Consider the following 17,274-nt stretch of genomic DNA (forward strand, 5'->3'; position numbering starts at 1 on the left):
ATCCACTCACCTCAGCCTCCCAAAGGTGCGGGATTACAGGCTGAGCCACCGAGTCTGGCAGTTTTGCCTCTTTAATGATAAAATTGGACTGGTAAGGGAACTCTTAAAGCAAAAATTTAAAAATGGCTGGGCTTGGTGGCTCAGCCTGTAATTCCAGCCCTTTGGGAGGCCGAGGTGAGTGGATTGCCTGAGCCTGTGCATTTGAGACCCACCCGAGCAACTTGGCGAGACTTCTTCTCTACAATAAATAAATTTAAAAAAATTAGCTGAGTGTGGTAACATGCACCTGTAGTTCCGGCTACTTGGAAGGCTGAGGCAGAACGATTGCTGGAGCCCAGCAGGTCGAGGCTGTGATGGCTGGGGGCATGCCACTGCACTCCAGACTAGGTGACAGAGTGAGACTCCAACTAAAAAATAAATAAATAAAAACAAAAAGAAAAAAGAAAACAACTACTCGGAAGGCTGAGGTAGAAGGATCGCCAGAGCCCAGCAGGTCGAGGCTGCGGTGGCCGGGAGCGGCCACTGCACTCCAGTCTGGGCAACAGAGTGAGACTCCAACTCAAAAAAAAAAAAAAAAGAAAAAGAAAACAGATCCTGTAGAATATGCTTATCTAGATGTATGCAGACATAGTTCACTTCCAATTTTGAAAACTTTGAGTAGTGTCTGGCTGTCTCTTCAGTGTTTTTATTCCAGGGAGCCAGTGAATTTCAAGAATTCATCTAATATGAAGTTTTCAAAAGGACTTTAAAAAAAAAAAAAGATCAACGGATGGCTGCCTTTTCTGTTGATAAGAGAGAATTGAGACCTTTATTCTGATTCCCTAAGCTTTGTCTAGGGAACATAATAAACAATCCCTGGGTAACTAAGTTTTCCCTGAAGGTTTTGGGGAGTGCCAGTCAAGTGGTTAGTCATTTGGGGAGGCAACAGGGCTCTTGATGCAGAAAACCTGAGACTCCTATAAATAACAATTAGGAGCAATTGGATCATCTCACTCCTTGTTTTGGACTTCACTTGAGGCAAAACTAGGATTCACTCTTCTCCCTTTGACTTACCTTTGGAGCTGCATGTTTCTTTTTTTGGCTTTTTTTCTTTGTTATTTTATTTAATTATTTGTTTTAAGTCAGGATCTTGCTCTGTCACCCAGGCTGGAGTGCTGTGGAATGGGATCATGGCTCACCGCAGCCTCTACCTTCTGGGCTGAAACAGTCCTCTTCTTACCTCAGCCTTCCAAGTAGCTAGGAGTACAGGCGTAAGCCACATGCCTGGCTTATTGTTGGATTTTTTTTGAGATGAGATCTTGCTATGTTGCCCAGGCTGGTCCCGAACTCCTGGACTCAAGTAATCCTCTAGCTTCAGTTTCCCAAAGTGTAGGGATTATAGATGTGAGCCACCATGCCTGATCTATTGTGTTTTTTAAACTTAATTTCTTAAATTATAAAAATAATTAGCTTTAAGCTTAATATACTAAATGTGTTTGTGTGAGTCTAGAGGGTTTGTTGTAGTATGGTATGTTTGAGATGAATATATGTAGTATGAGCCAGGCTCGGTGCTCAGCCTGTAATCCCAGCACTTTGGGAGGCTGAGGTGAGTGGATTGCCTGAGCCCGCGGGTTCGAGACCTGCCTGGGCAACTTGGCGAGACCTCATCTCTCAATAAAATCAAAAAAATTAGCCAGGTGTGGTAGCACACGCCTGTAGTTCCAGCTACTTGGAAGGCTGAGGCAGAAGGATCACCAGAGTCCAGCAGGTCAAGGCTCCGGTGGCTGGGAGTGGCCACTGCACTCCAGTCTGGGTGACAGAGTGAAACTCCAACTCAAAAAAAAAGAAAAAATATGTAGTATGATACAGAGCATTTTTTTTAATCAATATTTTTTATTTTGATATTGTGGGGTACAGTTAAGGGTTAGGTATACAAATATGCTTAAACAGGTGTCTCCCCATCTCCAGACAGATGTTTACTGCCATTAGTTCCATCCCCCCCGCTTTTTTTTTTTTAAGTGCATTTCCTTGCCCTTACACTTTCTGTGGTTAAGCTATTAGGAATTAAGACCTATTGAGGAATTTATGTATCTTTCAATCCATATGTAGACTAAAAACCTTTTTTTTTTCAACTTGGAGACATGGAAAGAGTACCAGATAGGAAACCAGACCTGGGTTCTATCATGCCGCAAGTATTTAAGTCTTTCATACTTTCTAGAAATCAGGTATATGATCTTCTTACGTTTTTCTCTCTGTTCCTTATTGTTTTTATCTGTAAAATGAGAGGATGTATTAGATACTCACCAAAGTCCTTTCTTCTCCTGAAGTTCTATGACTCTGATTCATTGACAGTTTTAGGAATTAGTTACTATATTAATAATTTAGTATAACTCCCCATAATTAGAGATGTGACATTTTTACTAACAACTCAAGGATTGTAAAGGCATAAATAAGATGTACATCTCTCATTTTTTACCATTTATGTTACAGATCATTAATAAAGTTTTCATCATCTGTTAACTTACCCTTTGCTCAGCTTGGGGTTTTGGCTAAATGATGTTTCTCTTTCATGTTAGTATGCCTGTTAGGATTCTACTGTTGTGTGTGGGACAATAGTGCTAATTACTGTGTTTTAATACAACTTGTCAGAAAATTTGTGAAACTACAATAATGCCATGTTTTTCTGATAGAACCTAAGGGAGAATACATGTACACTGGACCACATAAGATAAAGGAAAGTACTTTTTCATGGGCATAGAAGTAGCAAGAAAAAAAGAAAAAGAGAAAGAAACATTTTAGAATATATATGTCAAGGTCCACCCACATGTGGGGTTTAGGCTAAGGCCTGTGAAAGAGAACTAGTGTGTGAAAGTAAAATACTAGACATTATTTCTCCTTAGCCAGTTATCTAAGATGTCTGCTTCGTGGAAGTAGGGGAGATGAAGTTAAAATGACGATACTGGGGTATTTGGGAAACATTGTTGATCTGTTTGTAAGGGGATACTGCAGGCTTCCTGTTAATTTTAAGCTTACTGTTTAATTATATTACTGTTTTATTATGTTGGTTACATAAAGCAGAAAGTAAGAAGACTTAAATTTCCATTTATTCATCATCTAAAACAAGGAAAGAAAAAGTTGATAAGTATATGTGTCTTATTTTTTTCTGATCAAAAAGCTACTTATGTGGAAGTTGCTGTTTCTACTATGCATTTTGAATATTGATACCTTACATGTCATAAACTGACATTTGTTTCTCTGATATTGTAGCACTTTTAAAATACAATGGTGGGCTGGGTGCGGTGGCTCATGCCTGTAATCTTAGCACTTTGAGAGACCGAGGCAGGAGGATTGCCTGAGCCCAGGAGTTCAAGACCAGCCTGGGCAACATGATGAGACCTTGTCTCTACAATAAGTAAAAAAATTATCCAGCCATGATGGCACATACCTGTAGTCCCAGCTGCTTGGAAGGCTGAAGCGAAAGGATGCCTGAGCCCAGCAGGTCGAGGCTGTGGTGGCCATTAATGGACCACTGCACTTCAGCCTAGGTGACAAAAATATTTTTTCAGGTGTAAAATAATATTCCTGATAAAAATGTATTTTATATGTTTATGCTGAGAGTTGACTCATAATATTAAAAATCTGAATTCTCTCTTTCCCCTAAACCTTGAAGTTTATTTTCAAAGGAGTATCAAGGAGATAAATGATATAATGTGATATTACAAGTATGTGCCTTGGAAATACCAGTAATTTTACTCATTCGAGATTATTCTAACTGACAGTTGGGAGGTAGGACCTTATTATATATAATTATGTTTTAAATACATGCTTGATTTTACTGTGGGGTCTTGGTAACAGTCTTCTGGCACACTTCCTGAAATCAGCATTGCTAAGATGTTACTGCTATTGGAGAATCTGGCTGCAAAGCTATCTGGCTCATTGGGGAACATCAGATAAGCTCAGATTCTCAGCTTCTTTACTATTTAGTATCACAACTGAAAAATCTCAAGGTCTGTCATTTTAAAAACTCCACTAAATGATCCATGGCTTCAGTGTAACACTGATTTCTTCCTTCATATTTCTTGAATCTGCCGCCTTTTATTTTACCTTCATTACTATTCTCTTAATATCAGCTCCCATCATTTCTCACCTGGACAATTTAGTAACCTTGTACTTGGTGTCCCTGCAACCACAGTTCTCATGAATTATATTGGCTGGACTTCTTTCATTTCTTTCAAATATACTGTGTTTTCTTCTACCCCAAGATCTTTGCATATATTTTGTTCCCTGCCAGGAATCGTTTTCCCTCCCCCTTTGCCAGGTTATCTCTAATAAGACTCTTCCTGCAGCTCAAGTCATAACTTCCTTAGGAAGCCTTTCCTCATCTGCCATAGTAGATCAGGTTTTTACATACTTCATGGTGCCTCTACTTTGCCTTCATGGTGTTCATCATATTTATAGAAATATGTGATTTTTTCCTTAAATTTGTATACCATTCATTGGACTAAAAACCCTTTGAGGACAGAGATTGAGTCTCTTCTAGTTAAACATTTATCCCCAGTACCTATCACAGTGCCCTGTATACAGTAGGTGTTTCTTAAAGAATGGAAGGTTTTTAAACTGTCTTAAATTGAAACTGATTTTCTTTGCATGCTGAGTACCATATTAGATGGAAGGAGGAGTGATGGAAGATTACGCAACTCCTGCTTTGGCAAACTCTGATTACTTTGTGTCCTAAGGGATATTAATAATGATGCATTTGGAAAGAAAAGCAATATATAGTATTTGAAGCATAAAAATCTCCAAACTGTCAGTTCTTTTAAACAACTGTTATAGTAGACTACAGAATACTACACATAATTTTTAAAAACATTCAGTGTCATCCAATGTCATGAAAATAAAATGGTATCAAAACTTGTACATTCAAAGAAACCGAAGTCTGTCATATATTGGTGGTAAACATTCATATGAACTATGCTGAGAGTTGATTGTGACACACTCATAGTAGTGGCAGTGTTTTAGTGTGATCTGAAAAGTAGGTGTTTTAAGGTGATCAGTTTGTGCTTGAATTTCGAGTTGATTACAATTTCTTCTCTTTAGACTTCCTATGGATATTAAAGAATCTCACAGCAACAGTGTGTCAGTTCCACTTTCTAAGATTGAGGACATTAAAAAAAAAAAAACAGCTTTTCTGTTGCTTATGAGACTTTTCATAAGCTACAGAATAAAATGTGTTCGTCTTATTTTAGATGGAATTATTATATTTTCCATTTAATATCATTTTTTACTATTTTCATAGATTTTTAGGGTTTTTTTAGGGGGTAGAGGGACAAACAGTAGTGAATTCTTTTTCTAGCATAGTTACAGAGGATTTTTTCCAGTAGTAATTTGAGATGTTTTATCTTCTATTTTTATTTTTAAACCTGTACCTATTTGTTCATAAAATAAATGAATGAAGCCTTATTTTTATTTTTGTGAAATTTCCTTCTACTATTCTGTGCTTTTCAAATTTTCTCTATTAAAAAATAGTTTCTAGGTCTTTGTCTAATAGAAAACCCCAAAGTTTCAGAACAAAATTGTAGATTAGTAGCAGTCATACTCTTAGTGGTATTATTATTATTCAGTATTTTCTGCAAGTTGAGCGATTAACACATCCTGTAAGATGTATTTTGTGATATTCTGTCTGCCACCAAAACTGAGTTAAATGAAAAATTCTCAAGAGTTATTTATATGCCTCATACTTAACAAACTCAGACTTTTCTTTAAATGCTTCATTGGAGCATATGTTTGCTGTTGCTGAGTTTCTTAAAGTTATATTCTTCTATGGTAGTATTGTTTGAAGGAGACTTGTGTAATCATGCCTTGTAAGTCAGTGGGACAACTACTTCTGTTTCTCTTTGATGAAAGCTTTTACATCAAAATAGTGAATATATGATGTAGGAGATCACAAAATGTGGAAAAGGAATTCAGGATTTCATCTAGTATAGTTCTCTGTTTTATAAGGTAGGACATGACTCATTTTATGATTAAAGCACATGTGTCTTATAGATGGTAAATGATTTGTTTAAACCTCATAGCTATAGGTGGTTGTTGACTTTATTTTTAAGCTGGATCTTAAGCAGTATATGCATCATTCTAACCAGGCAGGACTGTTGACTGATTGGAAGAAAGCATTCTCTTGTAGATGTCTTCTTACAATGAAACATCATTACCTGCTTTTGAATATAGCATAATTCTTTGTCCTTTTTTCAGCGAGGACAGTTTTCCAGTTACTAATCTAATAAAAGAGGTTTGATGGTATAGTTTGACAAAATATATTTCCAGATCCCATTTTTAGACTGATTTTGTAGTGCTGATGTAATGTAATGTAAACATGCTTTTTTTTTTTGGTTAGATTGTTTTTACTTTTTCATTTTGGTTTTGTACATTTTAAAATACTGGCAGGCTTTTTTCCCCCTCTACGTGTATGTGTGTGTTTATTATACTTCCCTGCCTTCATGATGTTTATAATCTAGTGAAGAAAATATATGTTGTCAGCTGGGCTTGGTGGCTCAGCCTGTAATCCTGCACCTTGGGAGGCTGAGGTGAGTGGATTGCCTGAGCCCGTGGGTTCGAGACCCACCTGGGCAACTTGGTGAGACCTCATCTCTACAATAAATCAAAAAATTAGCCAGGTGCGGTAGCGTGCGCCTGTAGTTCCAGCTACTTGGAAGGCTGAGGCGGAAGGATCGCCGGAGCCCAGCTGGTCGAGGCTGCGGTGGCCGGGAGCAGCCACTGTACTCCAGTCTGGGCGACAGAGTGAGACTCCAACGCAAAAAAAAAAAAAAAAAAAGAAAAGAAAATATGTGTTGTCAAATAAATGTGTGAATATATTATTTTTAAATGTGATGAGCTTTATATATGAAAAATAGGACCAGAAGTGGTGGCTCACACCTGTAATCCCAGCACTTTGGGAGACTGAGGAGGGAGAATCGCTTGAGCCAAGAGATTGAGACCAGCCTAGGTAACATTGTGAGACCTCATCTCTACAAAAAAATAAAAAAACTGCCCAGGCATGGTGACACGTGCCCGTAGTTCTAGCTACTTGGGAGCCTGAGGGGGAAGGGTTGCCTGAACCCTGAAGTTTGAGACTGCAGTAAGCTGTGATTGTGCCACTTGCACTCTAGCTTGGGCAACAGAGTAAGGCCTGGACTCAAAAAATAAAAATAAAGGAAAAATGGAGAATCCTATGAGGTATATAACAAAGGACCTGTTCAAGTTTGGTGAATGAGGGAAGGTTTATTCAGGTTGAATGCTTTGTAGTCTTGCTTTCACTGAGCATTTTTTGTGTGCATATTTATGTATCTGTGACATTGTTTTTAATTACTGCATGCCATTCTATTTCATATGTGTCTCATAACTTAAGCCAGTCATCCTTTGATACTTTATTTTCAGATTTTTTTATCATTCCAAAAAAAGATATTTTCAACATCTTTGTACAGATACCTTTGTATTTGTCAACTTAGATCTTTAGGGTAAACACAAAGAATTAGAATTGTTAACTCAAAAGGTAGTCTCCATTTTCAACAACAACAACAGTAATTGTAACACCTTGTATTTAATATACTACTTGAATATAAAGCCCTTTAAAATGTACATTATCTCATTTAAATTTCAGAACAGTTCTGTGAGGTAAAGTAGAATTGTTTTATCCTTTTTTTTTTTTTTTTTTTTTTGTTGAGGAAACTGAACTAGTGTGCCACATAACTTCTATAGATAGAACTAGAAGATGAGGCAAATTCCTGGGATTTGTTTTTCTGGGATCAGCAAACAGTCTACTAATAATTTACTTAAAAACTGGGTGACGAAACCTGAAATTTTATGTGTTAGTATTCTTTTTCTGTTCTGTCAAATGCCTGAAATATGTGATTTCTGCCTTTGCTTTTGATATCTTACTATTAGTACTCTTTTTTTAATCCTTTGCAGTTTGATTCCTTTATCACCAGTTATTGAAACTGCTCTCTTGAAGGTAATCAGTAAGCAAATTCATTGAATTTACATAGAATGGTTGCTATATATGCTTCCCTGCCATAGAGGAGTTTATGGTATATTTGGGAAGATGTAATATAAAATGGTAAATAATACAAAGCAGTAAGATGCTATAAGGAGGGCCATTTTTATTTGTGTCAGGTGCAAAAAACAGAAAATTGTTTACATTGATAGAAAAAAATTTAATTATAATAGGCTATCGAAGAAATATTATAGATTCACAATATAAACTTGTCCATTGATTAACTTCAACATGCATTCAGGGAGACGTAGGAATTCTATAATTTGGTATTAGAGTAAAATTCCTTATATTTTATCTAAGGAACTAATTTCTTTTTTCTTTTAAACCAATTCTTTTTTTTCTTTTTTTTTTTGGTGAGTTGGAGTCTCACTCTGTCGCCCAGACTGGAGTACAGTGGCCGCTCCCGGCCACCGCAGCCTCGATCTGCTGGGCTCCGGCGATCCTTCCGCCTCAGCCTTCCAAGTAGCTGGAACTACAGGCATGCGCTACCATGCCTGGCTAATTTTTTGATTTATTGTAGAGATGAGGTCTCGCCAAGTTACCCAGGAGGGTCTCAAACCCGTGGGCTCAGGCAATCCACTCACCTCAGCCTCCCAAGGCGCGAGATTACAGGCTGAGCCACCGAGTCCGACTTAAACCAGTTCTTATAAAAGAAAATATTTGCTTCAATAGGTAATTTTGTTATTAATATTACTGTATACATTTCAGAGGACTGTGTTACGAATTTTCTTTTTGTTTGATTTTATATCATTGGATAAAAGGATTTCTACATGGTGTTTATTTCCTTGCATTTATTTATCATGGGAAATATTGTTGATAGTCTCTTGAGATGACCATGTAAATACCATTTTTGGAGGCTAAATGACCAGAGCTTTGATGGCATTTGAAATGAGCATTTCTAGATTATAGAATAATATAATTTTAGTCTTCAGTGTGTCATATAATTTGTTGGAGCAATTGATATTTCTTCTAACTTTAGTTAGGCAGGACAATTTAAAATTCTCTTTGAGAAACTATAAGGCAACTTTCTTTTTTTGTAATAAAAGAGATTAAAGTGTAGTAGTAGGTAAGGTGGAATAAGTTTGTCTTGATATTAGTAAAATGTGAATTTTCAGGTGTTTAATTTTGATCCCACTGTAGTCCTTTGTGATAGTGTGTTTCTTCTATATAAGTAACAGAAATATATTGATCTTCAGTCTCCTCAAAAACTTGAGACAATATATTGTCCTCAAAACTGAGTTTATTAGGGTTGGTTTCTGTAATCATTGTCAGTACCAGTTAATGCTCATAAGTTAGTAATTTAAAATTTAGAATTCTATGGTTGACTCTACTAAAATTATTTGGTATGCTTAATATTATCACTTTATTATCTGCCTATTATATGAAATCGGTTGTCCTTTGTAAGGCAAGTTATAGTCCTGGAAATAGCACCATAGGTCAAAAAAATATTTAAATCTCATTTTTCTGTAGAATCATTGCTGATTGGGGGTCACTATTACTAAAATCCAATATTTTAATAGAATCTATCATAAATATTATACTTAGTCCACTGTTTAAAGAAACAAAATGATTTGTCTGTATAAAATATAAATATTTTTAAGTGTGTATAAATTCATTAAATAGAATCAAATGATAGTTATCTCACAATGTAAAGGTATGGTGTGATAGTGTAAAGTATACAGTTGTTATTTTCTTAATGAGTTCTACTTATTAATTTTTTAGCAAAAATTGGTTGATGGAATGTGAGCTTCACAAGGTCAGGCACTTTGTATTTTAAAGTAGTCATGTTTCCAGTGTAGATACTTAGTAAATACTGCATGAATGAAAAACTGAACACTTTGAGCAAGATCATGAAGATATGAAGGTATGTTTTGATGAAATGTTGGCAGATACTTTGAGATACTTTGAGAAGTTTTGGAGAAACTTAGGTTCAATAGGTTGCTTTATATGAAACTGATCTAGGGTTGTTTAATATCTTCTTATTGTCATTTTATTTGTAGCAGGTATACTCACTGGAGATAAAGTTAGGGTTTTTTTTTTTTAACATTTGAAGTTTAGGTCCATATTACCAGAAATAATTGAGTAACATGTTTCTTTTATTTTTTCAATAAACATTTATTAAGTACCCATAGATATGTTATATTTATTAAATACCAGTATGTGCCTCATACTGTTGGCTGTTATTATAGGTATAAAAAGTAGCTTGCATGTTCGTGGTAAAGTGTAAGAAGTGTGAGGCACAGTCCTTTAAGATGAAGATCTCCTGTTGCTTATGTTCACACAAAGACTTTCAGGTGATTGGTCATAGTGGTGTTATTCATAATCATCAAAAGGTGGAAACAGTTGAAATGTCTATCAGCTGATGAATGAATAAACACAATGTGGTATATTCTATTCATATACTGGAATACTACCCAGCAATACAAAGAAATAAACTACTTATACGTTGAAATGGATGAACCACAAAAACATTGTGAGAAATGAATGAAGCCAGATACATAAGGTACATATATGATTCCATTATCAGACATTTAAAGAAAATATGAAACTATAGAAACAAACAAGATGAGTGGTGGCCTTGAGGGTAAGGTTGAAGAGTGACTACAAACTGACGTGAAGGAACTTTTGGGGAGATAAAAGTGTTTCTAAAATGAAATGTAGTAAAGGTTACACAACTGTGTAAATGACTAAAGCTCATTGAACTGTACATTTAAAATGGATGAATTTTATAGTATGTAAATTATACCACAATAGAATTTTTTTTGAAGTCTGGTCTTATTTATTACTGTAAGTAAATGAAGAGACTCGAACATGTAACAAATACTGAGAAGAGCTAAAGGTGAAATGGGTGGCTTTTAAGCAGTGATTCTTTTAAAACTGGAAATAAACCAATAAGATATTAGGAGTAGGGAAGGTAGCCCCTTACAAGATGGCACCTCCACACCCCTACAGCTCCTAGAGCAGAGATTCAGCTATCCTGCCAACCCTTCTGTTTATATTCCCTTTGAGAGCCACTTTTCTGTGTGGTATTCTTCCCTTATACAATAAGATTATTTAAAATGTATAACATCTGCATCTATAGGGAAGAACCAAGTATGTTAACAATAACAATTCAAAAATAACAACTTCAAAAAATGACCTTTACTAGCTTGGGCAACTTGGCGAGACCGTGTTGCTACAATAAATAAAAAAAAATTAACTAGACGTGGTGGTGCCTGCCTGTAGTTCTAGCTACTTGGAAGGCTGAGGTGAAAGAATAGCCTGAGCCCATAAGATTGAGGCTGCAGTGGCCATGAGAGTGTGCCATTGCACTCCAGCCTGGGCAACAGAGTGAGACTCCAACTCAAAAAAAGAAGAAGAAAAAAAAAAGCAAAAAGGCTTAATATCTATGGGTAATGATGTTAAATATGGTACCATTCATTTTTTCCCACAAGTATTAGATATTTACTGAATGTTATTTTATGCTTGACTCTTTCCTAAAGTAATTATAATTTGGAAGTCAGATGAATTAGAAAATCACCAATATTTTTACCACTTTTATAGATTTTCAGATTGTTACTCTGTAGTAGCATTTGCTGTCAACTAATGAAGTAGTCTAGATAATTAATGATTTATCTTAAATATCCTTTTCTTAGCTTGAAAATATGTTTAAGAACAATAATTTTAACCTTAAAAATTCTCTGTATTTCTTAGTATTGCTTTTTCACCTAAGAAATATTATTTCATAAATAATGTATAACTTTAGAATGTATAAGATACTTCTTAATTTCTGGTGCTACAAGAAATACAAAGTAAATTAGTTATTTTACATTCATTCTTAACATTAACAAATTATGTATATAGTTTTAAAAGTCAATTGATATTGAGTAATTTATAAAGAAAAATACCATCTCTATGCCCCATCTTTTCCCATTCAATTTCTGCTTTCTAGAGGCTATTCTCATAATTTAGTGGCTTCTTCTGTTGTTTGCTTCATATTTCTCAATAAGAAGTTTATTTTCCTTGTTACCGGTTGAGTTCCTGCTATAGAAGGTGAGGATTTGACTGTCTTATACTCTTGACTAACAGCAGATTAATCATATGGCAAAAAATGAAATTAAAAAATACAGGAGAGCAAATATTCCCCAAAGGAATTTTGTTTCCAAATTATGCACTTCATAGTAATGTATATTATTAGTCTCCTACATTATAAAACTGATATTTTACTTTCTATCCCTGAGTACTCTGTGGTAGATTATTGCTTCAGTTTCACAATGAGGTGTATTATTTTCTTTAAAAAAATAAACTTTACTGAGGTACAGTTTCTTTTTTTAATGTTTTATTTTAAAGATGTGGGGTACAATTCAGGGCTAGGTATGCAGTGTTCATTATGCACGTACCCTTGTTGATGAGGTGTGTCCTCACCCTGGCAATTTCCCCCTACTGCCAATCCCTTTCTTATAGTATTGTGATAATTGTTCAAGGTCCACTTATGAGTGAGAACATGTGGTACTCAGTTCTTTGTTTCTGTGATAGTTCACTCAGTATTATAGACTCTAAGTCCATCCAAGTTGCTGTACAATTTCTACATAACAAAATTCCTTAATTTTTAGTGTATGATTCAGGGACTTGATATATATACACAGACATGCAATCATCAACACAATTATGATATAGACAGTTTCCATCACCACAAAACATTACTTCATGACCCTTTACAGTCAGTTTCCTTGCCTTACCTCTGGTCCCTCCAATCTAGAATTTTATATAGGTGGAGTCATAAAGTGTATATATTCTTTTGTGTATGACTTCTTTCATTTAGCATAATGTCTTTTGAGAGTCATTCGTGTTGTTCTATATCAGTAGTTCAATCCCATTTATTGCCGAGTAAAATTAAATTGCCTGGGTCTACCACGATTTGTACATTCATCAGTTTATGGACATTTAGATTGCTCATAGTTTTTAGTTATAAGATGTTGTGAATTTTCATTAGCAGGTCTTTTCTGGACAAGTCTTAATTTTTCATAAATACCTAAGAGTGGACTTGGTGGATTATATGGTAAATGTATATTCAACTTGATAAAGTAATTGCCAGATTGTTTTCCAAAGTGGCTGCAACTAACAGTTGTAACTAACAGTATGTGAGACTAACAGTAGCTTGGCATCCTGGATAATATTTTTGTCAGTCTTTAGTTTTAGTTATTCTAACAAGTGTGTCATAATATCTCATTGCGTTTTAGTTTGCATTTTCCTTATGACTAATGATCTTGAGCATCTTTTTTTTTTTTTTTTTGGTGCTTGTTTGCTATTGATATATCTTTAGTGGAGTGTCTGTTCAAATCTTTTGTCTTTTTTTCCTGAGTTGTTACTGATATAACATAAGAGTTCTTTGTAAATTCTGGATACAAGTCTTTATTACATATGTGTTTTGCAAATACTTTCTCCTATTCAGTGGCTTACCTTTTTCATTTTCTTTTTCTTTTTTTTTGTTGTTTGTTTGGTTTTTTTTGAGTTGGAGTCTCGCTCTGTCGTCCAGACTGGAGCACAGTGGCACGCTCCTGGCCACCACAACCTCGACCTGCTGGGCTCCGGCGATCCTTTAGCCTCAGCCTTCCAAGGAGCTGGAACTACAGGCGTGTGCTACCATGCCCGGCTAATTTTTGATTTATTGTAGAGATGAGTTCTCACCAAGTTGCCCGAGTGGGTCTCGAACTCATGGGCTCAGGCAATCCACTCACCTCGGCTTCCCAAAGTGCTGGGATTACAGACTTTTTCATTTTCTTAACTTTCTTTTGAAGAACAAAGATTTATATTTTGACGAAGTCCAGTTTATCATGTTTGTATTTTATGGTTCATGCTTCCGTGTCCTAAAAAATCATTGAATATTTTAGTATCACAAAAATGTTCTTTTATGTTTTCTGCTAGCAATTTTATAGTGTTAAGTTTTACATTTAGATCTAAAATTTCATTCAGAGTTAATTTTTGTAGAAGGTGTGAGATAAAGGTTGGAATTCATTTTTTGGACAAATGGACATCCAGTTTGTTTTAGCCCGATTTATTGAAAAGACTATACTTCTTACATTATATTCCCTTGGTACCTTTGTAAAAAATCAGTTGACCACAGATTTGTGAGTCTGTTTCTGGATTCTCTATACTATTCCCTTGATCTAAATATTCATCCTTACTCTAACACCATACTTTCTTGGTTACTTTAGTTTTTCCAGTAAGTCATGAAATCAGATAGTGACTATCTTCCACCTTGATTCTTCTTTTTCAAAAGTTGATTTGGCTATTCTACGTTTTTTGCATTTTTACATGAATTTTATAATCAGCTTGTCAATTTCTACAACAAAGCCTGCTGGAATTTTTATTGGGATTTTATTGGACCTATAAATTAATTTAGGGACTCTTGACATATCTGAATTATTGAATCTTCTAATTCATGAACATAGTATGTTTCTGTTTAATTACTTATGTGTTTTTAAGTTTCAGCAATATTTTGTAGATTTCCATAGTGTGGGTCATGCATATATTTTGTTAAATTTATCCCTAAGTATTTTTTTATGCTGTTGCCAGTGGCAATTGAGTTTGGCATATTGTGCTTGCCAACTGACCTTGCTAAACTTATTGCAGTAATTTGTATATTCCTTAGGATTTTCTAAATCGACAATAATGTTATTAGCAAATAAAGACATTCTTACTTTGCCTTTCTCATGCTGTATGATTTTTTTTCTTGTCATATTTAACTGGCTAGGACTTCTAGTACAGTGCTGAATAGAAGTGGTGAGAGTGGATATCCTTCTCTTATTCTTGATCTTGGGAAAAAATGCATTCTTTTGCCATTGAGTATAACTATAGTTTTTTCTAGATGCCATTTAGGTAATGGAAGTTCCTTTCTTCCCTTGTTTGCTAAGAGTTTATATCACAAGTAGATACTAAATTTTGCCAAATGCTTTTTCCACATCTATTGAGATAATACTATGGATTTTATTTTTTATTTTGTTAATATGGAAAATCATATTGATTGATTTTCTTGAATATTAAACCAACCTTGCATTCTGGAGTAAGCCCTCGTTTTTGTGGGAAGGTTTTATATTATGAGTTAAAATGTTTTAGTAGATACAAGGCTATTCAGTTTATTGCTTCTTGAGTTAGTTTTGATAATCTGTATTTTGTAAGAAATTAGTTCATATCATGTAAGCTGTCAAATTTAGATGATATGGACAATTATCATTGGCATAAAGTTATTTGAAATATTCTCTTATCCATCTAATGTGTCTAGTATCTGTAGTGATATACACTCATTCCTGATACATTTTTTGTATTGTAATGTTTGTCTTTTTTTCTTCATCAACCTTAGAAGTATTTTATCAATTTATTGATTTTTTAAAAAATAAAGTTAACTTTCAGTTTTGTTGATACCCACTGTTGTTTTCCATTTTCAGTTTCTTTTGTTCCTGTTGGCTTTTATATTTCTTTTCTCTACCTCAGAGTTTCTCAACCTTAGCACTATGACATTTTGGGTCAGATAATTCTGTTTTGTGCATAATAGGATGATTAGCAGCATCCCTGGTGTCTTCTCACAAAGTGCCAGTAACCTCTCCCTAGGTGTGATAACCACGAAGTCTCCAGGAATTGTCAAATGTCTCTAGGTGGGCAAAACTGCTGGTGGTTGAGAACCATTGCTCAACTTCTTTCAGTTTAATTTGTTTATTTTTTCTAGTTTCTTAAGGTAGAATCTTGGATCACTGATTTTGGATTCCGTTCCTTCCTCCCTCACCCCAACATAAGGATTTAAAGCTAAACATTTTTCAAGTACTACTTTAGCTGTAGTTAACAAATTTTTATATGTTGTATTTTCATATCATTCATTTGAAAATATTTTCTATTCCTTTATTATTTGTTCTTTAATCTATTACAACTTATTTCCTTTCTCTTTGGGGGTTTAATTTGCTCTTTTTTTTTAGCATCTCTTTTTCTTCTTTTTTTCTAGAGGCTGGAAGTACAAGATCATGTCTAGCTTCTCAAGGTGAAAGTAAGACCATTGATTTTGGACCTTTCTTTTTTGTCTAATATAAGTATTTCAAGCTAAATATTTCTCTCTAAGGACTGATTTAGCTTCATTAAACACATTTTGATATGCTGTATTTTTATTATTCAATTCAGAATATTTTTTGATTTCTCTGTAATTTATTCGTTGATTTGTAGTTTATGTTCCAAATACTGGGATTTCTCTAATTGTCTTGTTATTGAGTTCTAATTTAATTTCATTGTGGTTGAGAACTTATTCTGTGTGATTTCAGTACTTTCAGATTTATTAAAAATTATCCTTTACAAAGTACATATCTTATAGATGTTTAGTAGGCCAAAAGATTTGTCAGAGACTTGTGTTATTGCATAATACAGTTAGTTTATTTTCATTGCTTTATAGTATTACAATTTATGAATATTTCACTATTTATTCTACTATTGATGGGTGTTTGAGCTTCCAATTTTTGGCTAGTATTAATAGTTCTATAAGAGCATTCTTTTTGTGTGTCCTTTGGTGAACATGTATTAGTTTGTTATATGCCTATGAGTGGACATGCTGAGTCATAAGGTGTGCATATATTCAGCTTTGATTTGTAAGTTTTTTGGTTTTTTTTTTTGAGTTGGAGTCTCACTCTGTCACCCAGACTGGAGTGCAGTGGCCGCTCCCGGCCACCGCAGCCTCGACTCACTGGGCTCCGGCGATCCTTCCGCCTCAACCTTCCAAGTAGCTGGAACTACAGGAACGCGCTACCACGCCCGGCTCATTTTTTGATTTATTGTAGAGATGTGGTCTCACCAAGTTGCCCAGGCAGGTCTCGAACCTGCGGGCTCAGGCAATCCACTCACCTCAGCCTCCCAAAGGTGCGGGATATGTAAGTTTTAAGGAAAAAGGTTATTAATTTATTGTGCATCCTTTTTAGACACTTGTTTTTTGTGGACTTAGTTATTGTGGTGGTGATGTTTTTGTCATTGTTAAGAAAGAAGCAATACATTTCTTAGGAGGCATTTTTCCAAAAGTTGGCAGTATTCGAGTTTTACTTCTTTAATGGCTTTTAGAAGTGAGATAGGCCTGGCTCTGTGACTCAGCCTGTAATCCCGTGGAGTGCCTGAGCCCGCGGGTTGGAGACCCGCCTGGGCAAATTGGCAAGACCTCAACTCTACAATAAATCAAAAATTATCTGGGTGTGGTAGCGCGCGCCTGTAGTTCCAGCTACTCGGAAGGCTGAGGCGGAAGGATC

General features: G+C 35.1%; 1 protein-coding gene across 5 annotated transcripts in view; it reads left to right on the forward strand.

The window, feature by feature from the left end:
- Positions 1-17,274, forward strand: part of MXI1 (MAX interactor 1, dimerization protein) — a 72,566-nt gene that overhangs the window by 2,231 nt on the left and 53,061 nt on the right. The window lies entirely within an intron of this gene.

This window comes from Carlito syrichta, unplaced genomic scaffold (assembly GCF_000164805.1).
Source record: "Carlito syrichta isolate Samal-C Ts95f unplaced genomic scaffold, Tarsius_syrichta-2.0.1 Scaffold305628, whole genome shotgun sequence".
NCBI lineage: Eukaryota > Metazoa > Chordata > Mammalia > Primates > Tarsiidae > Carlito > Carlito syrichta.